The sequence below is a fragment of the Apium graveolens genome, chromosome 5 (genome assembly GCF_009905375.1).
Source record: "Apium graveolens cultivar Ventura chromosome 5, ASM990537v1, whole genome shotgun sequence".
In the NCBI taxonomy this organism is placed as follows: Eukaryota; Viridiplantae; Streptophyta; class Magnoliopsida; order Apiales; family Apiaceae; genus Apium; species Apium graveolens.
Window position 1 is genome coordinate 14,317,592 of NC_133651.1, and position 27,745 is coordinate 14,345,336.

Sequence of the window (27,745 nt, forward strand, 5' to 3'; positions counted from 1 at the left end):
GAATTGAAGTAGGCTCTAACCTTAGTCTCAAGACCGGTGATCTTGTCTTTGAGAATAGTTTCGAGTTTTCTATAACAGTCAACTCTATTCTCTAGAAAAGATACCTGTTCTTTTAATTTGTCTTGATTAATGTGCACAAGTCTTAATTCATTGACCTCTTTCTCAAGGTCTGTGATCTGTAAACTTAACAGTTCATTATCACGACGTGCACAATCTAAGTTACCTCTTAGATGATAAACCATTTCAGCATCAGAAAGTTTTACCTCTATTCTTGACGATGAAGCTTTTCCATCAATAGCCATAAGAGCAAGATTTCCTTCATCTTCATCTTCACTGTCAGTATCATCCCAGCTTCTTCCCTTTGCCAGATAAGCCCTTTCAGAGTTCTTTCTTACTTGCTTTGGCTTTCTACATTCTGTGGCAAAGTGTCCCAACTCATTGCAGTTATAGCATCTGATGGTGCTCCGATCAACCATCCCTGTTTTGTATCCACCACTGCTGGTGTTAGAGGATGAAGATCCACCTTTCTGGAATTTGTTGTAGTTGGACTTGTACTTCAGCTTGGGATTCCTCCTGAATCTGACATGGGAGAATCTCTTGACAATTTGGGCCATTGATTCATCTTCCAATTGCTCCAGCTCTTCCAAGGAATAAAAATCATCACTTGATTGATTTGTAGTAGGAGGATCATATTCTGCTACTAACTCATTTTCCTCACCCTTGGAAAACTGTACCATTCTTTCTAACTGTTGAGATTGTTGTTGTTGTTGACCTTCAGCTACAAGTGCAGTAGATGTGCTGACCATTCTATCCTTCCCGTAGACTTCCTTCTGTTGAATCTGCTCCAACTCATAGGTTTTTAACACTCCATAGAGCCTGTCCAAAGAAATCTCACTCAGATCTCTAGCTTCTCTAATGGCAGTGATTCTATGTTCAAGATGAGCTGGCAGTGTTAAAAGGAACTTTTTGTTGACCTCCCTGATTGAATAATACTTTCCATTGATGTTCAGGTTGTTGATCAACGCATTGTACCTCTCAAACACTTCAGTAATTCCTTCTCCTGGATTTGATTTGAAATGTTCATATTCAGAGGTTAGGATTTCCAACTTGTTCTCCCTAACTTCCTCTGTGCCTTCATTAATCACTTCAATAGTTTCCCACATGTGTTTGGAATTTTTACAGTTCATCACATGTCTGTTCATCAAGGGATCAAGGGAATCAATTAATATTAATTGAAGGCTGGCATCCAAGGAGGCTTCTTCCTTCTCAGCAGGAGTAAAATCTTCAGGCTCTTTTGGATAGGTTCTAGCTTCAGTAGTCACCACACCATCTATTATTACCTCCGGTTCAATAACCATCGGAGTTTTTATACCCTTCTTTAACAAGTTTGAATATTTGGGATTTGCAACTTGTAAAAATAATAGCATCTTCTTCTTCCACATGATATAATTCTCTTTATCAAATTGTGGAATTTTAACGGTTCCAACTTTATGTGAAGTCATTATGAATTTTTGAATAAATAAAAATTCAAGGAGTTGAAAAATCACAAAAGTCTAGGATCTTGATTTGTTCGTTAATCAGAAGCTCTGATACCAATTGTTGGGTCCCAATGTGTTTGTAGAAGGGGGGTTGAATACAAACGTTACCAAATAATCGAATAAAATGCGGAATAAAAAAATGTGAAACAAAATTCAAGTTAAATAAAAATATTATTAAACTTGAAATGTGTTACAACAACTGTATCGATTACAAGGTATTAATCTCAAATCAATTATCACAAATCTAGAATAAATTCGACATGAACTTTTTCTATTTTCGCAATAATTAGAATCAAATGCTAAAAGCGATTTGAGATTAAGTTCTAGGGATTTTAATCCGCTAGATTGATATACAAGAACAAGATAAATAATTCTAGTGGTTTGGATTTAACATTAACAAACTAGAAATTGATCTTGAATTTCTGCAGATGAAGAATAATATGTTTCAGAGGCGGCTGCACTTTTTGTTCTTGTATTTTTTTCGGATGGATGATTGACTTCTGTTGCTTCTGTTGTTTAAATAATAAAACAACCATCTGATTTGTTGGCAAGACAATCCTTTTAGCTCAGCAAGACAATCCATTGAACTAGCAAGACAATCCATTGAGCTAGCAAGACTTTCGGTGAGACTATTGATTGAACTAGCAAGACAATCAGAATGAACTAGCATGACAATCAGAATGAACTAGCAAGACAATCCTTCTCCTAGTGTAACTTTCGGTGAGACTATTGAAAATGGCCTAGCATGACAATCGGTATGACAATCCTGATTGTCATGCTAGTTCATTTTCAATTGTCTTGCTGATTTAATGCAGATTTTAATCCAATTTAAATTCTGAAAATTCCTAAAATTAATTCAGAATTAATTAATCAATTAATTCAATTAATAAATAAATTATTCTTCGCAGATATAATTTATTTTCTTAATTAAATTAGATGACTTAATTAATTAATAGAGAATTAATTCTAGTCTTCAACAACACCCATCCTTCTGCAGATCTTCTGAAAATCACTGAAAATTATGAATCAATTCCACCACTTCAATGTTGACACTCGATGTACTGTCTGGTTCATGAGTGACTAACTTCCATGACGTTTCTTCATGTCTTGACTTTGACACTTTGATTTTCTTCAGATTAAATCCTTGTAATTAATGATACTCTGACGAGATCTCTGTCACTTGATTAAATCCACGATCTTGATTTATATCACTGAGGCATGATCAACTTCTTGAACTTCTTCCAGTGAATTAACTCCTCGAGTCTGTAGATGAACCTTGTTTCTGAATCCTTTGACAGATATTACTTTGCGAGATCTCTCTGACGGTCGATCCACTATTTACTTATTATATTCTTATTTGAGTTGAGTTGAATCCTCGAATATACAAATAGGCTATGACATATGACTTACAATAAGACTTAATGAAATACAATTATCTCTAGCATGCAAATCAACTCAATAGGACTTAACTTCACTAACTACGACATCACTATACTAGCATCAATATCACAAATCAATCAGAAAAATCATCGAAGGGATCATGTTATTATGCAAATGCATGAAACTATATGAACAAACTATCATGCAAAAATAAAAAAACTACTACATGGAAAATATGCAACTATTATATGAACTAAACTAGCATGAATATGCAAACTATATGCGACTCACACAAAATACATAATCCTTAACTACTACCCCCAAACTTAAAATATCCACTGTCCTCATTGAAGGTAATAGCAAGGAATCAGGCATACCTAATCAGAATCAGGGTCATCACCCTTAACAGGTGGAGTGTCAGGAGTGTCTGGAGGCGGATACACAAAATCCACACCGAATACTGGCCATTGGATGTCACCTCATGTGGCTCTGAAAGCAGTCCCCAACGCCTGGGTAAGGTCCTGTGCAAAGCGACTATGGATGTCATGCATTGCATCCATCCTCCTAGCGAAACATCTATATTGCGTCGTACTCAAACCAGCACTGCCATGTGCTTCCTCCTGCTGTGATCCCGAAAGACCGGCCTCCTCTCCCAACTAAGCTCTCCTTGCTGCTCGACGGGCCTGTGAAGAACCACCAGCATACGTCTGATCAGTTGATCTTCTACCTGGCAGATGATCATAAGAATATCCAAGCCCCTTAGGATCGGGCTTCCCACTATACCACTCCTGCATACTCAACAATGTAGAACTGTCGATAGGAGCACTGGGAAGCTACAACTGCTCAAGTGTGGGCCAACAAACACCAACTGTCACACACAACTTCGTCACAATGGACGCGTAGGGTATCGAACCCGTAATACTCCCTCTCAAAAACCGCATAATACCCTGATGGATAACCATCCAAGATCCACATAGTCTCCCTGAAAAATCCCCCACAACAAATGAGCACACTCCACAGTAATCTCATGCACGTGAGAAGATGGCATGATGTTAGCACAAATAAAAGAATTACATGCACATGCAAACATGTTCATGCACGGGGCAGAGAAAGTGGCATACTCGTTCGTACCCTTCTTGAACCTCCAATGAGTATCGGGAATACATAGGGTAACAACAATCAAATCCAAGTCAAACTCCTCTAGAGTTTTCTCATTCCGGTTCTCCTGTTCCTCCCTCCTCTCGGGCTGCTCAATCACCCTACGAATCGCCTCAGCACTGTACTCCACCGCCATCCCCCTAACCATAATGAAACCATTCTTCTCCACCTTAGCATTAGCATAAAACTCACGCACCACACTCATGGGCACAACAGTGGGTGCCTCGCAAAAAGCAACCAAGCCCATCTCCAACAACTTACCATATTTCCCTGATGGCAGAAAACCACACTCCTTGGCTATAGGCTTCGAAAGCAGCCTCGTGCACTCCACCTCAGCCTCGGGAGTTAAAAACTGTGGCCTCACACCACCCGCACTCGAAGAATCAGTGGTGGTGATGCTAACTTGGGTTTGTTGTCTTTTTGGTGCCATTGAGATTGAATAAGTTTGAGAAAACAGAAGTTTATAAGAGAGATTTGTGTGTTTGAGAGTTTGAGAAGTGATGGAGAAGATTGTGAATAAGTGTATGTATATATAGGAGTTTGGGAAAGAATTAGTTATGGAAAAGGAGTGGGAATTGATTTTGGGAATAATGAGAGTAATGGAAATTAAATTGAAGAGGGAAATATGGGATGTGGAAGAGTAAAAATCGGGTTTGAATTGATTTTGGAATAAAGTCCCCAATTTCTCTTATTTTATGTTTTTTTTTTCTGAACCTGGACCCCAGCGCGGGCGCGCGCTACTTCGGCGCGGGCGCACCGAACTTCTGCCAATTCAGCGCGGCCGTGCGCTAGGTCAGCGCGGCCGCCCCGCTCTTCAGCGCAGGCGCACCGTGCTACTGTAGTTGGCACATAATTTTTCTATTATTTTGATTTTTTTTCTTTTTTCTTTTTTCTTCCTGCTTCCTCTATCTACTAATGTACAACAAACTTGGATTTCCTCCCAAGAAGTGCTTGGTTTACGTCGTTAGCTTGACGTAGAATATCGAGATCAATGAGATAATAAAACGGTACTAACCACCTCACTGTTTTCCGTATCCCCATAGTAGTGCTTCAACCTCTGACCATTTACTTTGAATACTAGGCCTGGATCATTCTCAAAAATCTCCGTAACTCCATGCGGAAACACAGTTTTTATTACGAAAGGCCCGGACCACCTCGACTTCAATTTCCCAGGAAAAAGACGGAGACGAGAGTTAAATAACAAGACTTGTCCCATGCTTACCACTTTATAGATAAGATATATGATTCCTGCATCCAGCCACTTTAGAATTTCTTTCTTCACCGCTTCTTTCATGATAGGATTAAGTCTTCGCAGTTGCTCAACTGTCGACTTGCTACCTTCCTCTAGCAGAATTTTATGCATGCAGTACGAAGGGCTAATCCCTTTTATATTTGCTATAGTCCATCTGACGGCCGATTTGAATTCTCTCAAGATCCTCAAGAGCTTATCCTCATCACTACCTGAAAGGTCAGATGCAATAATAACAGGAAAAGTAGATGCATCACCTAAAAAAACATACCGTGTTCAGGCAATGGTTTAAGCTCCAAAGTAGGTGCTTCCTCAATAGATGGTTTGAGCTTTCCCTCAGCATTCTTGAGATCAGTATTACTAAAAGATTCAAATGACATGTCTAGCTTCCGCTTCCAAGGAAAAGCATTAAGATATTGTAGTTGCTCATTGCCTTCCTTATCTTCACCGTCAAATTCCCCCAATAAGGCTTTTTCTAAGGCATCAGACCTTAGCACATGATCAAGTTCCGAAGTTACCGCAGAATCAATCAAATCCACCTTGAAGCACTGCTCATCTTCTGTAGGGAATTTCATCGCATTGAATATATTGAATGTTACATCCTGATCTTGCACCCTCATAGTAAGTTCACCTTTTTGCACATCTATCAAGGTACGACCTGTAGCCAAGAAAGGTCTTCCCAAGATTATGGAAATCTTCTTATTTTCCTCTAAATTTAGAATGACAAAGTCTGCAGGAAAGATGAGCTTGTCCACCTTTACTAACACGTCATCCACGATACCTCGTGGGCATGTAATCGAACGATCAACCAATTGTAGAGACATATAGGTGGGTTTCGGATCAGGCAAATTCAGCTTTTTGAAGATAGACAAAGACATCAGATTGATGCCTGCTCTCAAATCGCAAAGGTACTTGTCGAATGACAACTTGCCAATGGTGCAGGGAATGGTGAAGCTGCCTGGATCCTTAAGCTTTGGAGGTAATTTTTGTTGCAGCACGACACTGCATTCTTCCGTCAGAGCAACGATATCAAGATCGTCCAATTTCACCTTTCTTGAGAGAATACCTTTCATGAATTTAGCATAACTGGGCATTTTCTCCAGAGCCTCAGCGAAAGGTATGTTGATGTGAAGTTTCTTGAACACCTCCACAAACTTACCGAATTGCTTATCCAGCTTTTGTTTTTGCAATCGCTTAGGAAAAGGTGGTGGAGGATATAGCTATTTCTCCCCTGTATTACCCTCAGGCGAGTGTGTTCAACAGTAGTCTTCATTGGTTCCCCCTATATCTCCTTTTGCTTCTCTTCTTCATCTACAACTTCAACTTCTCCATCTTTTGCTTTTTCAGCTTCAGCAACTTTTCCAGACCTTAAGGTGACAGCCTTGACTTGCTCATTAGCTTCCTTCCTGCCTGGCACTTCAGTATCGCTGGGAAGTGTGCCGGGTTGACGATTGAGTAAGGCATTGGTTATTTGACCGATTTGATTCTCCAAGGTCTTGATAGAAACAAACTGACTTTTGCATAACAGCTTTAGCTCCTCGAAATCAGCAGTAGAAGGTGGAGCAACACCTTCTTGTTGAGGATATGATTGCCTTTGAGCATATTGCTGAGGTTGCTAGAATCCAGGTGAATTAAACTGTGTTAGATATATTTGATAATGTCATGGCTAATATGATTTATGTTTAGATTTTAGATCTTACTTAACAGGACAAATCAATACTTAACCATTAATCAGTACTTATACTGGAAGTCAGGACTTAAGGATATCAATACTTATATTATCAGGAGATAATCATCAGAAGTTAGATATCAGAACTTAAGTGTTGAAGGACGTTCAGATAAGGACAGTAGCTAATTAAAGAAAAGAAGATCGAGATAAACATAAGAAGAGATATGTATGAAGTAGGAGTTCCGTGAAGAATGGAATACTTGGAAGAAAAGATATCTGATCGATATATTTTAGGAAGCAGAATTATATTCCATATCAATTAGCGTTTATCTTGTAACTGTGTAGTATATAAACACAGACATATGGTTTACACTATAAGTGTTATAATATTCAAGAAGATTATTCATTGTAACCCTAGCAGCTCTCGTGATATTTGTTCATCACTGAGAGGTAACAGTTCCATACTGTAACAGAGTTTATTGTTTCAATAAAGTTTGTTTTCTGTTACTTAAGATATTAAAGTTCGATTTGATTGTATTATACACTGTATTCACCCCCTCTACAGTGTGTGTGACCTAACAAGTGGCATCAGAGATAATCTGTTAACACACATACAGTTAAAGATCCAAACACAATCATGTCTGACACAGAAACTCCAACTAAGCCTACAAAAACTGAAGAACCTCCAAAGACACAAATTCAAAGTCGGTATGAGACTATCAGAGTTCCCATACTGAGACCATCTGAATATCCCATATGGAAGGTAAGGATGACCATGTTCCTGGAAGCAACAGATCCAGAATACCTTGATAGAATTAAGGAAGGGCCTCACAAACCAACCAAGCTCGCAGTTGCAGTTGCAGGTGAAGCAGCAAAGACCGTACCAAAGGAGAAGAGTGATTATACTGCTGAAGATATAGCATCAATTGCGAAGGATGCTAAGGTACGACATTTACTGCATAGTGCCATTGATAATGTAATGTCAAACAGGGTAATCAACTGCAAGACTGCTAAGGAGATATGGGATGCTCTGGAAACAAGGTGTCAGGGAACTGATACAATTAAGAAGAACAGGAAGACAATACTCACTCAAGAGTATGAACATTATGACTCAAAGACTAATGAGTCATTGAATGATTTATATGATAGATTTGTCAAACTTTTGAATGATTTGTCATTGGTTGATAAAGAGTATGATCTTGAAGATTCAAACCTTAAATTCCTGTTAGCTCTTCCTGAATGCTGGGATTTGAAGGCAACGATAATAAGAGACAACTACAATCTTGATGAAACAACTCTTGATAAAATCTATGGAATGCTCAAGACTCATGAACTTGAGATGGAACAAAGAAGCAAGAGGAAAGGAGGAAAGTCAATGACAGTTGCTCTTAAGGCTGAAGAAGAATCCCCCAAAGCAGCTTCCTCAAGGAAAGACAAGGGTAAAGCTCTTTTCATAAAGTCTGATACGGAGTCATCAAGTTCTGAAAGTGATGATGACTCAGATTCTGAAAGCTTGCCTGAGACTGATGCTGATGAGGAGATGATGAAGCTGTGTGCTCTTATGGTGAAAGGAATCACAAAGATTGCATACAGGAAGTTCAGGAAGGGAAAGAAGTTTTTCAGGAAAGGCATAAGTTCTGATAAGAAGAATTTCAGAAGATCTGAAGGCAGAGGAGGAAAGTCTGACAGAGGAGATTATACCAATGTTAAATGCTATAACTGTGGTGAGAAAGGCCACATATCTCCTGATTGCAAGAAGGTAAAGGGTGACAAAGGCAAGGCTCTTGTCACAAAGTAGAAAAGCTGGACAGACACCTCAGACTCTGAAAGTGAGGAGAACTATGCATTGATGGCAAATGCTGATAAAAAAAGTGCTGAGAGCAGTTCTGAAGCTGCTGAAACAAAGGTACCCCAGACTACTTATGCTTTTCATACTGATGATATTAATGAGTTGAGAAGATATCTTAAAACCATGTTTGTTAGTTATAGAGATCAAATTTTAACATGTGAAAGATTATCTTATGAAAATCTTGATTTTAAGAAAAGAAATGATTTCTTAGAAAAAGAGTTAGTCATGTTCCATCAAACTCAGAAGGATAGAGATGATGTTTTTTATGTTAGGGATGAAGTGCTAAAAATGAATGAATCTCTAAAAACTGAGTTAGAAAAGGAAAGAGAGATTATCAGGACTTGGACTAACTCTGGCAAAACAACTCAAAATTTGCTAAGTAGTGGAAACTGGAAAGAGGGCTTAGGTTATGGAGAGGATAAGAATGATAAAGGAACTGAAGAAATTAAGCCTGTTGTTAAGCAAAAGTCAAAGTTAAAACCTGTTAAGTTTGAACTGTAAAGTCTGAAAATGAGAAATCAGAAGTTAAAGAGAAATTAACTTCTGACAAACTAAAACAGGAAAAGACAGCTGAAGTAAACATAGGCTTAATGACAAAGAAGCAGCTTAAGCATAAGCTGAAAGATGTTAAGAATGTAAACAAGGTAAAATCACCTAGGAAAAATAGGAATGGAAAGGAAGGTGTGAATAAAAGCAATGATTATAAACCTGTTCCTGGTGCTCCTAGGAAAACATGTCATAACTGTGGAAGTTCTAACCATCTGGCTTCTTTTTGCAGGAAGAATAAGAATATTAACTCCTTACCTTCAAAATCAGGAGTTAAGAGTCAGTCTGTTAGATACAAACCACAAAATCCTTGTTTTCATTGTGGTAGTTTATGACATTCCATTTATACTTGTAAGGAATATCATAGTTTGTACTATGATTATTATCAAATAAAACCTTCTTTGAAGAAAGTTTCCATTGTTCCTTCTAGTGTAAATTCTGATTCAAAGTCTGATAGTGTAAGTTCTGATAAGAAAAATGTTAACATAAACTCTGATGCTAAATCCGCTGCAAATGTTAACAAACTTAATAAGGCCAAAGGATCCAAGCAAGTCTGGGTCCTTAAAACTAATAATTAGTGGTCTTTGTGATTGCAGGACAACAGGAAAAATATTCTAGTTCTGGACAGTGGATGTTCAGGACATATGACTAGAAATAAGGCCCTGCTATCAGACTTTGTGGAGAAAGCTGGCCCAAGTGTTTCTTATGGAGATGGAAACATTGGAAAAACATTGGGATATGGCAATATCAATCTTGGGAATGTCATAATTAAAGAAGTAGCTCTGGTCTCAGGACTTAAACACAATCTGCTGAGTATAAGTCAAATCTGTGACAGAGGTTATCATGTTGATTTCTTTGAAGAACACTGTGAAATTGTGAGTAAATCTAAAGGCAAAGTTGTTCTGAAAGGATACAGGCGTGGTAACATTTATGAAGCTAAGCTTTCAACAAGTACTAATGGTTCTGCAATTTGTCTGATGAGTAGAGCATCAATTGAAGAAAGCTGGAATTGGCACAAGAAACTCTCTCACTTAAATTTCAACAATATAAATGAACTGGTCAAGAAAGATCTTGTGAGAGGACTGCCAAAGTCAGTATTTGCTCCTAATGGCCTTTGTGATTCTTGTCAGAAAGCCAAACAAAGAAAATCTTCATTTAAGAGCAAGACTGAATCATCAATTCTTGAGCCTTATCATCTACTACATGTTAATCTATTTGGTCCAGTGAATGTCATGTCTATTGCAAAGAAGAAATATGCGTTGGTCATAGTGGATGAGTTCACCAGATACACATGGGTGTATTTCTTGCACACAAAAAGTGAAACTGCATCTATCTTGATTAATCATGTCAAATATCTGGATAAATTGGTCAAAGATTCTGTGAAAATCTTAAGGAGTGATAATGGCACTGAGTTCAAGAATTTGATAATGGAAGAGTTCTGCAAAAACCATGGAATAAAGCAGGAATTTTCTGCTCCTGGAACTCCACAGCAAAATGGAGTTGTTGAAAGGAAGAATAGAACTCTCATTGAAGCTGCACGTACAATGCTTGAAGAAGCAAAGCTTCCAACCTATTTCTGGGCTGAAGCTGTGCAGACTGCTTGTTTTACTCAAAATGCAACACTTATTAACAAGCATGGAAAAATACCATATGAGACAGTGAAGAAAAAGAAGCCAAATATGAAGTACTTTCATGTATTTGGATGCAAGTGTTTTGTTCTCAAGACTCATCCTGAACAGCTATCCAAGTTTGATCTAAAAGCTGATGAAGGAATCTTTGTTGGATATCTACTTTCCACAAAAGCCTTCAGAGTCTATAATTTGAGAACAAAAGTGGTCATGGAATCTATCAATGTCTCTTTTGATGACAAGAAGATTACTGGTCTTGAAGATTTCATTGACGATGATCAGCTGAGATTTGAAAATAAAGACTCAAATTCTGATACTGAAAATCCTGACAGTCTAAGTCCTGATACCGTAAACTCTGATGGATTAAACTCTGATATTATTGAAACTGTGATGACTACGTCAAAGGAAGATGCACCTATGCAGGGGGAGCATACTCAAGATCTTACCACATCTCAAGAAACATCAGAACATACATCTGGCTCTTCAAGTTCTGATTCGTCAAGTTCTGATAAGCCAAGTTCTGATAGTGCTGAAAATCTAAATTCTGAAGAATCCAACTTAGAGAGCATAGTTTCAGGGGGAGCATCCAGTTCTAGAGAAAACCTTCCATCTGCAAGGAAGTGGACAAAATCACATACACCTGATTTGATAATTGGAAATCCTGATGCAGGTGTCAGAACTAGAACATGTACTTCAAATGAATGTCTTTACAATTCTTTTCTCTCTCAGACTGAGCCAAAGAAAGTGGAAGAAGCTCTTCAAGATGCTAATTGGGTGCAAGCAATGCAGGAAGAGTTAAATGAATTTGAAAGAAATAATGTCTGGACCCTAGTGCCAAGACCAAAGAATAGATCTGTTGTTGGTACAAAGTGGGTATTCAGAAATAAAACTGACAGTGATGGCATAATTACAAGGAATAAGGCAAGGCTGGTTGCAAAAGGATATTCTCAACATGAGGGAATTGATTATGATGAAACATTTGCACCAGTTGCTAGGTTAGAAGCCATAAGGATATTTTTGGCTTATGCTGCTCACAAAAAGTTTACTGTCTTTCAAATGGATGTGAAAAGTGCTTTTCTCAATGGAGAATTGGAGGAGGAAGTATATGTTGAACAACCTCCAGACTTTGTAGATTCCAAACATCCAGATTATGTCTACAGGCTTGAAAAAGCACTTTATGGACTTAAGCAAGCTCCTAGAGCATGGTATGAGACTTTAGCTCAGTTTCTTCTGAAAAGTGGATTTAATAGAGGAACAATAGACAAAACATTGTTCTACCTCAACCATGGAAAGGACTTACTTCTGGTCCAGATTTATGTTGATGATATCATTTTTGGGTCTACAAATGACAGACTTTGTAAAAAGTTTGCCAAACTGATGCAGTCAAGATATCAGATGAGTATGATGGGGGAACTTAGCTATTTTCTGGGCCTTCAAGTCAAGCAGAATGAAGAAGGCACTTTTATTTGTCAAACTAAGTACACCAGAAACTTGCTGAAGAAATTTGGAATGCAAGATTGTTCAAGTGCATCCACTCCCATGGCCACTGCAACAAAACTGGATAAGGATACTGGTAAATCAGTAGATATTACTGATTACAGAGGTATGATTGGCTCTCTACTCTATCTAACTGCTAGTAGACCTGATATCATGTATGCTACCTGTCTTTGTGCAAGATTTCAAGCAGATCCAAGAGAACCTCACTTAACAGCTGTGAAAAGAATTTTTAAGTATCTTAAAGGAACAGCTGATCTGGGATTGTGGTATCCTAGAGAATCAGATTTTAAACTAATAGGTTACTCAGATGCAGATTTTGCAGGTTGCAAAATTGACAGGAAAAGCACAAGTGGAAGCTGCCAATTCCTTGGAGGCAGATTGGTTTCTTGGTTCAGCAAGAAATAAAAGTCAATTTCCACATCAACTGCAGAAGCAGAGTATATTGCTGCAGGAAGCTGTTGTGCACAGATTCTTTGGATTAAGAATCAGTTACTGGATTATGGGTTAACATATTTCAAAATCCCTATTTACTATGATAATCAAAGTGCTATTGCTATGACAGGTAATCCAGTTCAACACTCTATGACAAAGCACATCAGCATCAGGTACCACTTCATAAGGAAACATGTGGATGAAGGTACAGTGGAATTGCACTTTGTTCCAACAGATCAACAACTAGCAGATATCTTCACAAAACCATTGTGTGAAGCCACTTTTACAAGATTGGTAAATGAACTTGGAATGGTTTCAGGTTCTTTTTCTAAATCTGCCTAGTTTTGTTCTGATGCATCAGACTTTATGATCAGTATTTACAGAATGTAATCTCTTTGTGTATTCTCTGATTAATTGAAATATGCGTTTAAGTACTGATTGTTGTCTGATATATGTTTCTAAACTCTGATAAGTGATATGTCTGTTTAAGTAACTATTCAATCCTATGAGGATAATTATGCTGGATACTGACCTAGTAGTCTTCAATAAACAAATGATCCCATGTAAGAAGTAATTATTTCTGTGGAAATCTTATGACACAAGCAAATTCTGATAATTGAGCTTAGTTGAGTTTACTTTGTTTATCTTATTACTAAGTCGCAAATTAGAATAATGTTACTCATCTGTTAAGTTCTGATACTAGTAAAACTGCTGAATGTACTAAGTGTTGATAAACCTCACTTATCAAAAGAAAAAGTAAAAGGATCAAAGAATAGAATCAGGTACTCCTTTGAGATCTAGAGTAAAAATATGGAAGGGACGACCCAAGTGCATTGCTGGTATTAAGTAAATATGCATTAGAAAAGCAAAATATTTTCTTGGTGACTTTTCACACTCTATGATTACTGGAGAAATATTCTGATAATAGCATGAATTCTGATAAGCAGTCGTGACTCACTTACACTGAGAAGCCACTGTAAAATAGAATTTAAAAAGATGCATAAAATTAGCACAAAACAGTTGAGGTGGACTCAAGCATGAACTCATTCATCAGTAGGTTTCAGGATAATGACAGCTCTTTAGCAAAATTTTAGTTATGCCTTATTTCTAAGATGTACTGAAGTGAATCAGACTTTACTCTTTGTCTGCTATTTAGCTTGATGCACACACTAATCACTCCATCTGAATGATGAAAATTACTGTGGTGGTCTATGTTGTTTTAGATAAACAGTCATTGTGTCATTTTGCACTAATTCTGAGGACAAGTTCTGGTTGCATATTCTGAAGATTAAGTTCTGAAGAGTATAACTCAGAATTTGTATGAGGATTTACTCAGATAGGCATTCCTTTTTCGAATTAAGAAATTATATTCTGATGACTGTTAAGTTCTGATATAAGTCTAAGTTCTGATATTACAGTCTAAATTCTTTACTTGACTTATCTGTGGATAAAATTTGATAACAGTCTCGGTTCAAACTAGAATATGTTGAAGTGGAAGATTAATAGTCACTATGGTTAAGGTTAATGGTATTCGTACTTGAACAGTCCACTTTTACTTGTTTCTTGTGCGTATTAAACCATGTTTTCTCTTTCCAATGAATGTTATTCTTTTTCCAAGTCTGGGGAGACGAGGTAGAATTAATTCTACCTGTCAGCATTAAATTCCTTTGCGTCTCCTGGCATTCACTTGCCTATATAAGCAACCACTTCACATCAGCCTTCCCATCAAATTCTTTCTCACAAACTTACCTTCATACTTTTTCTTTCAAAAACACAATGGTCAGATACAACATGTTTTTGAATTACCAAACATTTAATATGGAGCTAAGCTGTGCTGAATGGCAGCAGGAATGGCACGTCACGGCCATTCCTGAGGAGATATGGGACTCTGTCCCACAGGAGATACTGACCCACCTCCTGTTCTTCTATATGGATTACCATCGCCATCTGGAGCGATTGGAGGAGGAAAGGCTGGAAGCTCTTCGCCAGCAAGAGCGAATCATCCGACTCGCCATTCTGTTTGTCGAGAGTAGGAAGAAGAAATGATTTATTTTCTTCTTCCTGTTTTTCTTCATCATCAGCCTTGCCCTGCTTCTTGAGCTAGAACAAAGGCTGTTGACGTTAGGTTTAGTAGCTTAGGAAAATCTTGTACAAGTGCTGATGTAATTTCAATTTCATGAATGTATTCACTTGATATATTAATGAAATTTGTTTTTGTTTCAAGATTTTGTCTTTGAGATACTTTGTAATGCATTGATAAATCCTGATAGATATTCATATTCTGATGATCATATAAATTCTGTTTTAATTTAAGTTCTGATTTTCCTTTATCAGTACTTACTCATATGATTTATCTTGGTCATTTTCACTTGATTTCTTTTCAGAATATTAATGTTGCAGTGAAAATTAATTAAATAAGTGGGAACGGTTTCAATTTTGAATTAAAACTGTTTCACCTTGATTAATGGAATATCTGGGTAAGTGGAACGGTTTTTTCCTTGAAAAAAGGCAAGTGGGCAAGTAATGATTACTGTTTTCTCGCGCGAATTGGGGGATCTAGACTTCTCAAAAGGCTTAGAAGAATGACAATTCCTGAAACTCCCAAGGAATCCAAATCAACAAAGAGATACAAGAAATAGAGGGCAAAAAGGCCAGTTTCAGATGATGAAGAGGAAGCAGCTAAGGAAGGGGATCAGGAATCTCTGATCTCACAAGACAAGGAATTTGCTACAGTCATTTCTTCTCCATCAACTCCATCTAAGGAAGCTGTTTCTGAAAAGGCTAACACACCATCTGTGTCTCCAGTTGATCCAGGCACAAGTGCTGATATTGATGTTCAAAACTTGGTTGTGCCTGAATTAATTCTCTTAGAAGCTCCAACATCAACTAATCCTTCAATAACACCTATTACTGATGCTGTTCAAACTCCAGAGTTATCTATAACACCTTCTCTGCATCAAAATGCTGATGATCAGACTTTAGGTGAGCATCAGGATATGGCTGTTGATCAGAACTTAGAACCAGATCAGCAATTAGAGGATGCTGAAGCCTCCATTGCTACACACACTGTTGTCTTATCAGAAGATACTGATTCTATAAGTTCTGATGCTGCAAATGCTGGAGATACTGGTGATGCTGCTCCAACTGCAGATGCTGATGAAGCAGGTCCTTCAGGACATGCTCCTCAACAAACTATTCTTAGGTCTGAACTTATTAAGAAGGTTGTTACCCGAGAAACACCAGTGCCATGGAGTGAAACTCCTGCAGGACGGGAGTGGACTAAGGAATGGAACTCAGTTTCATGTGTTCCAAATGATATTCATCTTGCTGAGCACTTGACTAAAGCTGATAAAATGTTAAATTCTGATGATTTCAAAACCCAGCTTAGAGTCACTGCATTGAGTACTAAGCATCTACAAGGTCTTCATTCAACTACTCGTGCAGAGCTACACAAGATTCAGGAAGAATTTATTAAGCAAGGAGAAGTTTGGAAAATTGATAAGAAAAAGTTCTTCCAACCTACCTTTGACAGGATTGCTTCTATTGAGAAGACTCAAGATCATCAACCAGCTCAGATTGGTGATATTCTGAAAAATCAAGCTTCTCAGCAATCACAACTTAATGAAATCCAATCTTCAGTGGAATTGCTTGTCTCTCTTCTATTACCTGCTGATGCCAAAAAGGGGGAGAAAGTAATTAAGTCCAAATGCAAGACTGACAAGACACTGAAAGGGAAGGATGATGGAAAAGATGATCAAGGAAGCTCTGGAATGGGTAGAGGTCATAGTCAAGGTAGAAGATTCACATCAAGACAAGCTGAAATCACAAGTCACAGGACAAGTTCTGATACTGGGAAAAGAATAAGTTCTGCTACTGGTAAAAGGATAGGTTCTGATGAACTTTTAGATCTTGATGAGGAAATGTCAAGACAGTTATTTCTTCAGGAAAATCCAGGAATGGACTTGGAGAGTTTAATGGAAGAAGAAGCCGGACTTAAATCAGAGAAAGTTGCATCTAAATCTGAAGCTTCTGGTAAAAAGCCACTTCCAAAACTCAAAGGCATTGTGATCAAAGAAAGGACACATACTGAAGCAACATTGGCTAAATCACAATCGCAGATAGATCCAAGATCCAAGGGTAAAGAAAAGGTTGGTGAACCTATCAAGGTTTATGTGCCTCCCGAGAATGAAAAAATTACTGATGAAAAGGATGATCTTGCTCTGACTTCAAGAAAAGTTCTTAAAACAACCTCTGACATGGCTCAAGTTGTTCAGAGTCAAGAAATTGTAAGTTCTGATATTCAGAAGAAGCAAGTAACCTCTGACATAGCTCAAGTTAACTTGATATCAGAAGATAGACTAAAGACACTCCTACCAGGATTCACTAAAGCAAAACAGACTCAACCTTTGAAGACTACTGCAAGTGGTTTTGAAGCTAGAGTAGTTACTGGAAAGGAAGCAAGAGATAAAACTGGATTGGGAAGTGCTAATGAAAGAAGAATACATAACACTACTAATGATCCAACTTCCTTGAGTGAACCAGGTATTGGAGCAACTCCTGAGAGATTGAATCAACTAGAATCTGTACAAATGGTTTACCATATCTACTTCAAAGAATACATCTTGTTGTATTTCATGACAGATGGTAGGGTTTATCATATAAGACAAAATGCCATTCCATTGAAGTATTTTGAAGAATTGGAGCATGTACTATTCTTACTTCAAGTGGATGACAGATTGACAGAGACTGCTGCAAACTATTTGAAGGATCAGATTCAGAGACAGAAAAGGCTTTATTCTGTTAAGTCTGACAGCACATACGTTCCAAAGTACAGAGATCACAAGGGTGATATAGTTGAAATGAAGTCCAATTCTGCTCAAATTATAACTACCTTTCTAGGGTACAGGGCTGTGGAATTCAATCTTGAGTCTGATAAAGCTTATTTGATCAGACTGGATCAGGATATAAGAAAAGCAAAGATCAATGATCTCAGAGCTGCAATCTTTCAAATTGGTGAAGATTCTGCAGAGCTTAAAGATGCCAAAAGGAGAATGATTGATGAACTTAGATATGCTCAGAGATGTTTGTTGAAGAACTATCTCAGAACAACTCCTGACATCAGAGAGATCAGATAATGAAGCCAAATCAAAGATCTACAACTGCTTAAATTCTGATATTTGTACAGACTGAAGTTATTATCAGAAGTTAAATATTGGTAAAGCTTTAAGGACTGTAAGTTGTAGTTATCTAGTCTAATTCTCATGCATTTGTACTTAATGTTTTTGACATCATCAAATATCTGTTAAACTTATATATTATGCTAATTTACAAGTTGGGGGAGATTGTTAGATATATTTGATAATGTCATGGCTAATATGATTTATGTTTAGATTTCAGATCTTACTTAACAAGACAAATCAGTACTTAACCATTAATCAGTACTTATACTGGAAGTCAGGACTTAAGGATATCAGTACTTATATTATCAGGTGATAATCATCAGAAGTTAGATATCAGAACTTAAGTGCTGAAGGACGTTCAGATAAGGACAGTAGCTGATTAAAAAAAAGAAGATCGAGATAAACATAAGAAGAGATATGCATGAAGAAGGAGTTCCGTGAAGAATGGAATACTTGGAAGAAAAGATATCTGATTGATATATTTTAGGAAGCAGAATTATATTCCATATCAATTAGCGTTTATCTTGTAACTGTGTAGTAAATAAACACAGACATAGGGTTTACACTATAAGTGTTATAATATTCAAGAAGATTATTCATTGTAACCCTAGCAGCTCTCGTGATATTTGTTCATCACTGAGAGGTAACAGTTCCATACTGTAACAGAGTTTATTGTTTCAATAAAGTTTGTTTTCTGTTACTTAAGATATTAAAGTTCGATTTGATTGTATTATACACTGTATTCACCCCCTCTACAGTGTGTGTGACCTAACAAACTGTTTACATACAGCTTGCTGATATGGTTGCTGAACAACATTCTGAGTATTGGTCCAGCTGAAATTGGGATGATTTCTGTTATTAGGATGATAAGTAGCTGGCACAGGCTGCTGCGGTCGCTGATAATTGTTCACATACTGAACAGATTCATTAACAAGAGAACACTGATCTGTAGCATAAGAGCCTGCACAAAGCTCACAGACAATAGCTATCTGATTGACTCCATAGTTGGCTAAAGAATCGACCTTCATAGACAGCGATTGGAGCTGCGCCGCAATAGCTGTAGTTGTATCAACTTCCAGAATACCTGCTACCTTCCCAGTCATCATCCTTTGAGTTGGGTTTTGATACTCGTTTACAACCATAGTTTCAATGAGATTATAGGCCCCAGTATAGCTTTTGGCCCACAAGGCGCCTCCAGAAGCTGCATCGAACATAGGCCGAGATTGGGCCCCCAAACCATTGTAGAACCCAGTGATCACCATCCAGTCAGGCATACTATGATGTGGACACTTTCTCAACATCTCCTTATAGTGCTCCCAAGCTTCGCACATGGATTCTGTTGGTTGCTGAGCAAACTGAGTAAGAGCACTCCTCATAGCTGCAGTCTTGGCCATTGGACAGAACTTCACCAGAAACTTTTGCGCAAGATCTTCCCAAGTAGTGATGGACCCAACTGGTAAAGAATGTAACCAGTCCTTAGCTTTATCCCTCAGAGAGAATGGGAAAAGCCTCAGTGTGATAGCCTCATCAGTTCACCATTATATTTGAAAATACTGCAGATCTCGACAAAATTCCTAATGTGCATGTTGGGATCTTCAGTCGCAACACCTCCGAAAGAAACAGAATTCTGCACCATCTGAATAGTGCCCGGCTTGATTTTGAAAGTATTGGCCTGAATAGCCGGATGAATGATGCTTGACTGAATGTCATCAATTTTAGGTCGAGAAAAGTCCATAAGAGCTAGATCTGCTGGAACTATACGATCACTCATTGTTACAGGTTCTTTCTTTTCACTCTCTTTATCTGAATCTTCAAAATCTATCTTCTCCGGAATGTCAAGAACTGAATCTGTCTCCTCAGCTGTATCTAGAGTCCTCTTGCGAGTGCGAGAACGTGTTTGCATAAACGCTCACTAGAGTACCTGAAATACAACCGGAAATAGTAAGTAACAAGTCTTAATCAATGAGTCCTAATGACCACTGATGGCAAGTACATAAACTAAACAAATTAACACCGAGTCCTCGGCAGTGGCGCCAAAAACTTGTTAGGCACAAAGCATGCACTAATAATTCACGCAAGTATACGCGTTCTCAAGTAATATAGAATGATTTTTAGTTCGTTCCCACAGAGACTCTGATTAATTATATTTAATTAACACTTACTCACCAATGTATGATTACTTCTCAATGTCAAGACAATAACACTTAAGGTTGATTAACTAATTATTAACTACGAGAATTAAACACCTAAATTAACACTTGAATTAATAATATTAAACACACATGAGATCATAACTTCATTACTACTTTATTCAATAGTAATTGTTATTACCCTTAGCATGTAACGATGATGATATTAATCGAACTATACGAAACTGATAAACGCCAAATTTTGTTGCACATATACCATTCTACCAAGCATCCACAATTAAGATAGATGTTGAATATGCATCAATTATGTTGAGACCCTATATGTCTACGGAATTTGATAACATAACAATTTAAGCACAAGTTATTCATTATGATTACACAGGATAAGTAAAACGGTTAAAGTTACCCACTAATCATGCATACAATATATGATGTTAGGTCACACACACTGTAGAAGGGGGTTGAATACAGTGTATACTACAATCAAATCGAATTAAGAACACAAGTATGAAACACATAATAATCTTATTAATAAAATAGTATAGCAATGGAACCGTTCTCTCTCAGTGATGAACAAATATCATGAGAGCTGTTAGGGTTATAATGAATAATATTCTCGATTATAATAACACGTCTAGTGCAAACCCTATGCTATGTTTATATATCACACAGTTACAAGATAATCTTCTAATTGATATCGAATATAAGTCTGCATCCTAAAATATATCAATTAGTTATCTTTTCCTCCAAGTCTTATATTCTTCATACAATTCTTCTCCATGCATATCTCTTCTTGTGTTAATCTCAATCTTCTTTTCCTTCAATCAGCCGCCTTCCTTATCTGAAATTCTTCTTAAGTCCTGATATTATCTCCTGATGAATATCTTTTGATATCTTAAGTTCTGATAACTTAAGTTCAGATATCTTAAGTTCTGACTTCAGTATAAGTACTGATTTCCAGTTAAGTCCTGATTTGTCCTGTTAGTCAAGATCTGAAAACTAAACACAAATCATTATTAGACATGACATCACAAATATCTCTAACAATCTCCCCCAACTTGTAAATTAGCATAATATACAAGTTCAATAGATTTTTGATGATGTCAAAAACATTAAGTACAAATGCATATGAGAATTCGACTAGATAACTACAACTCACAGTCCTTGTAGCTTTTACCATCCTTAAATTCTGATATCAGCTTTAGCTTGTATATCCTTCAAAATTTAAAAGTTGTAGTTCTTGACTTGGCTTCAGTTTGTGATCTCTTGAATGTCAGGAGTTGTTTAGAGATAGTTCTTCAAAAGAGTTCTCTCAGCATATTCAAGTTCATTTATCATCCTCCTTTTAGCATCTTTAAGTTCAACTGTATCTTCTCCTGTCTGACAGATAGCAACCCTGAGATCATTAATCTTTGCTTTCCTTATTTCCTGATCCAATCTGATCAGATAAGCTTTATCAGACTCCAGATTAAATTCAACACCCTTAATACCCAGAAAAGTGGTGATCTTGGCGGTATTAGGCTTCATCTCAACTAATTCACCATTGTGAGCTCTGTACTTTGGATAGTATGGTCTGTCAGACTTTACAGAGTAAAGTTTCTTCTGCCTTTGAATATCAAATTTTAAGTAATTGGCAGCACCATTTGTTGACCCGTTCTTCACTTGAAGTAGAAATAAAACATGTTGCAGTTCTTCATAATACTTCAATCGAATTGCATTCTTTCTTATCTGGAATACTCTCCCATCTGTCATAAAATAAAGCATTATATCTTCTTTCAGCTTGGAATTGTAAACTATCTGTACAGACTCTAATTGATTTAGTCTTTCTGGAGTTGTCCCTACTCCTGGTTCAGAAAGAGATGTAGGATCTAAGGTAGAGTTGTTTACTCTCTTCTCATCAGCATTACCCAGTCCTGTTTTATCTCTAGCTTCCTTCCCTTGGAGCAATCTACCCTTAAAAACATTTGTTGAAGTCTTCATAGATTGAGCAGATTTTTGAGCTTTAGTAAACCCAGGTAGTAGAATTTTTGAAGGTTTAACATGAGCAATGTCAGAGGTTTCCTTTTCTTCTGATGTCAAGACAACTTGAGCTCTGTTAGAGGTTGCTTGAATATTGTTTTTCTTCTTCAAAATCAGAGTTGCATCTTCATCAAATTTTGCTTCCAGATCCATAGTTGGCATATATATCTTTACGGGTTCATCAACTTTTGCCTTACCCTTGAATCTAGGATCAACTTCCACCTGTGATTTGGACTTGGCCTTAGATGCCTCATTATCAGTCCTCTCTTTGATCACAATGCCCTTAGGCTTAGGTGGTTTCTTTGCAATGACTTGAGCTTTAGACTTTGACTTAGATTTATCATTTTCAGCTTTCAGTCTAATCTCTTCTTCCTTCAGACTTTCAATATCCATGCCTGGATTGTCCTTTAGGAACAACCTTTTGGAGATATCTTCATCAAGTTTCAGAGTTTGTTCATCAGAACTCATCCTTTTACCAGTATCAGAACTTGTTCTTCTCCCAGCATCAAAACTTGTTCTTTGACTTGTAGTTCTAGCTTTTCTTGATAAAGAACCCCTGCCTTGACTTAGACCTTTACTCTTTTCAGAGTTTCCCTGGTCTTCATTATCATCATCATCCTTACCCTTCAGTGGTTGATCAGTTTTGCATTTGGACTTAATCACTTTCTCCCCCTTTTTGGCATCATTTGGTAGAAGCAGGGAGACAAGCAATTCCACAGAGTTTTGGATTTCATTGAGTTGGTCTTGTTGAGCAGCTTGATTCTTTAAAATATCAGATAGTTGAGCTTACTGCTGTTCCTTAGTCTTTTCTACATACCCAATGCGGTCAAAGGCTGGCTTAAAAAACCTTTTCTTGTCCAATTTAACATTCAAGTCTTGCTGAATAAGTGTTTCTTGAATTTTGTTCATCTTGGCTTGAGTTATTGAGTGTTGACCTTGAAGGTTCCTGGTACTCAATGCAGTAACTCTGAGCTGTGCTTTGAAGTCATCATTCATCAGCATCTCATCAGCTTTAGCCAGGTGCTCAGCAAAAATATTTGCAGTAGGAACAAAATCAACTTTGTTCCACTCTTTGATCCATTCCCTTCCTCTATTAGTTTCACTCCAAGGTACTAGTGCATCCTCTCTCACAAACTTTTTAATCAATTCAGCTTTATCAACTGTTTGTAGAGGTGCATGTCCTGAAGGACCAGTTGCATCAGCATTTTCATTTGTAGCAGCTTCACCAGTATTTTCAACATTCATTTCAATAGAACTTGCAGAATCTTCAGTATCACCATCTTGTGATAGAATAACTGTATATGAAGCAATAGAAGATTCATCTGCATTGACATCATCATCTAGCAGTGGAGTTGTTGGTGGAGTTTACTGAGGGATGGTTGGAGCTTCCAAGTACAGAACCTCAGGCACATTCAAGTTGTGAATATCTATTTCAGCACTTGTACTTGGAGTATTAGCATGTACTTGATCAATGATAGGAGACACATGAGGTGTAGGCATGTATTCTTGAGTATCCTCTGGCTCTTGAATAGGAGATTTGTGAGTTTCAGTAAAGTCTGGTTCAGTAGTGAGAAGAGATTCAATCACACTTGGGTCTTTTGAGATCAGAGATTCCTGACCTCCTTCCTCAGCTGCTGCTTTCATTCCTACATCAGAGATTGAGGATTCTACAGACCTCCTTGATCTTTGCTTTTTAAGTCTCTTAGCTGATGGAGAGACTCTGGGAGCTTCATCATCAGAGTTTAGCTTTCGAAGCCTTTTTAGGGGCCTAGAACTTCCAGTTTCTTGAGCTTTCTGAGAAGAGACCTTCTCAGCTACTTCAGCAACAGGTTTTGATGGTTTAACCTGTACCTCATCATCAGACTCATCTCTTAAAATCATCTTCCTTCTTTTCTGCTGTGACTGAGGTACTGTCTTAGTCCTCTTTGCTCTAGAAGGAGAATGATTCACTTGATTATGTGCTGATGGTTGGTTGGCATGTTTTGATGTGAGTGTTTATTGAGTGACAGTAGTAGGTGCTGATGGCCAATTTGTTGTGTCAGGATAGGAATGGCATCAAAATTTGAGCACTTGTTGGCAAACATCTTCGTGATGCAATCGAAGAAGAAGCTCCATTCCTTTCAAATATGTAGGCGTTTGAGTTGACCGAACTTAGCCAAACTCTGTTCATACCCAAGATTAGCCATCATTTGCTGTAGCAATGGCTCCTCAACAGCAGAACTGAATTGACAGTTTTCAGGTAGGTGTAGAGCTTTTCGAACTGTTGCCGGAGTAACAACATACTCAACCTCCTTTGCTGTAAACACGATGCTTGGAGTCCCATGCTTACCACCATCATCATAAAGTCCTGTACGCCAAAACGTCAGAACTTGAGTTCCAGATAAATAGGATGGCTGCGTCAAACCGAACCCAATTTCACTATGTGATTAGAAATCCTGAATAAAATGAAGTTCCGAAGGAGCTTCACTCTTAGTGAGAATGGCAGCATAGTTGTTGGGGACGAACTTAGCTCCATTAAAGATTATATCCTTGGGTGCCATTAAAAATGAGTGAGAATTTAAAGTGCCTGAAAGGTGTTTGATAAAATGACTGTATAGAAAACTGTCAGAGAATATGAGAAAATAAGAAAGAGAAAGAGAGTATAGAAAGAAATGTAAGTAAAAGATTTTTTTAAAATCTTTTATCTCTTTTACTTAGACGCTCCATTTGACAGCAGTTATTGAGAAGTTGAACAGACTATACACCTGTCAGCCATGCAGTAATTAAGACAAAAGTTAATGGGCACGAGAAATAAGTAATGATTACTATGCACATGCAGTTTTTCAAAAAAAAAATTGTTCCCACTAAACAAATGATTATTACTGTCTTTATCTCACATAAACCAATATTCTGATACAATATAACCGTTCAAGTATTGACCTAAAAATAAATCAAGGAAATAAATATTGCCACGTCAGCATCAGAACTTGATTATTATCATAATTTAAAAGTCATCAGAATATGGCTCCTTTACTCAAAAAGTGAATGTTTATTTCTGTAATTCTTCACGCAAATACTGATATGGTTTCAGCATAACTTAATCATCAGAACTTCCATCAGAACTTGTCCTCAGAATTTTTGCAACTGACACTTAAACTGTTCATCTAAAACAACATTGATCACCACAGTAATTTTCATCATTCATATGGAGTGTAAGTGTGTGCATTAAGCTAAATATCAGACAAAGAGTAAAGTCTGATTCACTTCAGTACATCTTAGAAATAAGGTATAACTAAGAACTGTGCTCAAAAGCTATCATTAGTCTGAAGTCTACTATAGAATGAGTTCATGCATGAATCCACCTCAACTGTTTTGTGATCATTTTATGCATCTTTTAAAATTCCTTTTTATAGTGGTTTCTCAGTGTAAGTGAGTCACGACTGCTTATCAGAATTATGCTATTATCAGAGTATTTCTCCAGTAATCAGAGAATGTGAAAAGTCACCAAGAAAATTTTATTTTGTTTTTCTAATGCATATTACTTAATACCAGCAATGCACTTGGATCTTTTCTTCCACATACATTTTTCTCTAGATCTCAAAGGAGTGCCTGATATTTATTTTTTTTCTTTACTTTTTCTTTTGATAAGTGAGGCTTATCAGCACTTAGTACATCCATGAGATTTACCAACATCAGAACTTAACATATAAGAAGCATTATCCTAGTTTTTGACTTAGTAATAAGATACACAAAGTAAACCTAACCAAGCTCAATATCAGAATTTGCTTGTGTTAAAAGATTTCCACATAAACAATTACTTCAAATATGGGATCTTTAGTATATTAGAGACTACTAGGTCAGCATCTAGCACAGTTATCCTCATTGGATTGAATAGTCACACAAACATTCATATCACTATCAGAGTTTAGAAATTTATATCAGACAACAATCAGCACTTAGGTAAATTTTAATTGAAGCACTGTTAGTCCCTTAACAATTCAACAAGAATTACAGAAGGGGGGTTGAATGAAATTCTTGAAACTTTTTTCTTGAATAAAATTGTTCTAACTTATATATATATATCAATGTGAATTCATTTGCAGAGTGTGGAATAATAACTTCAAAAGAATCAAAACACAAGTAATTAAAAACACAAGTCTTTAAAAACTTTCTGGTGGATTTGAATGTATACACCAGAGATATATAATATATATCAAGAGAACTCTATGTAGAAAAATGCTCATAGCTGCTTAAAATGTAGAACAACTAAGAATGCAGAGAAATGCTAAGAATACAGCTTACAAAATGTTTCTCTCTTGGTTGCTTAGTTAGTTATACTATTTGCTGCTTCTTGGTTTATATATCACCAAGATTACAAAGTACTAAGACAGGATAATAAAACAAAAACTATCAAGTCTAATACTATGCTACTTCATTACTCTATTCCAACATCTTTGAATATCTTCATAATAGCATGGAAATGGCAATGCTTCTTTGTTCTCTAAAACCCAGTTGAATAGGCTTCCACATTCCATTTGCATACACTAGAAGCATGTGACTGTGTTGTCACTGTCAACAGATGTTTGAATTCTTTATCCGTCGGGTTCATGATCATCCGTCGAGTTATCTAGTTGATCATCCATCAAATGGCATTGTTATTTATCCATCGGGTAGCAATCTGACACTTGACTTCATTTCATTTATGCAGGATTACAAGACATCATCTATGTACAATTAATCAACCTATTCTGCATATCTAGATAAAGTCAACATGACTTGAGTACTACTTACAGAATCTAAACAATGGTGTATGCAGAAATATGCTACAGACTTATTGTTACATAAGCTACTCACTCTACGGATAATAAATCATCATCCGTCGGGATTATAATGAGTCATCCGCCAGGACTATAATCCTTATCCGTCGAGTGCTCCAATTTTCACTAAGTAAAATCTACCAAGGTGTTTTGTTAATGAAATCATCAAGTTCACAACATATACACAACAATCTCCCCCAATTTATGTCTACTGGAATTGTAGCCATAAATTAAGAGAAACTTGATGATAATAAAACACCCTAAAAATACAACTTTGAAAGCAGATAGATAAAACTGTAAAGTGCTTCAATTATCAAAATGTACAAAGTTTAGCTCATAGTTATTTTCAAGGTGCTCCTCTAGCCTGAGCAGATTTATCTAGTTCCTTGAAGGTCTGGATCTCTTTCCAAGTTTTCTGTTGTTTTTTGATTTTGGAGCTGCCTGTGGAATTCCAGTTCATCAGATTCTGAGAGATTTAGCTTTTCTTGCATCTCTAAGAGAGTCTCATTGCTAGAGATGCTCAATTGGTCTTCTATTCTGAAAAATCTTCTCACTCCTTTGTCATCCATGAACTCCATCAGCCAGTAGGGCCTTATATGCACTCTTCTCCCTGTGTAAGGGATAATTAGAGTCTTTGGGAGTGCATGTTTAGCT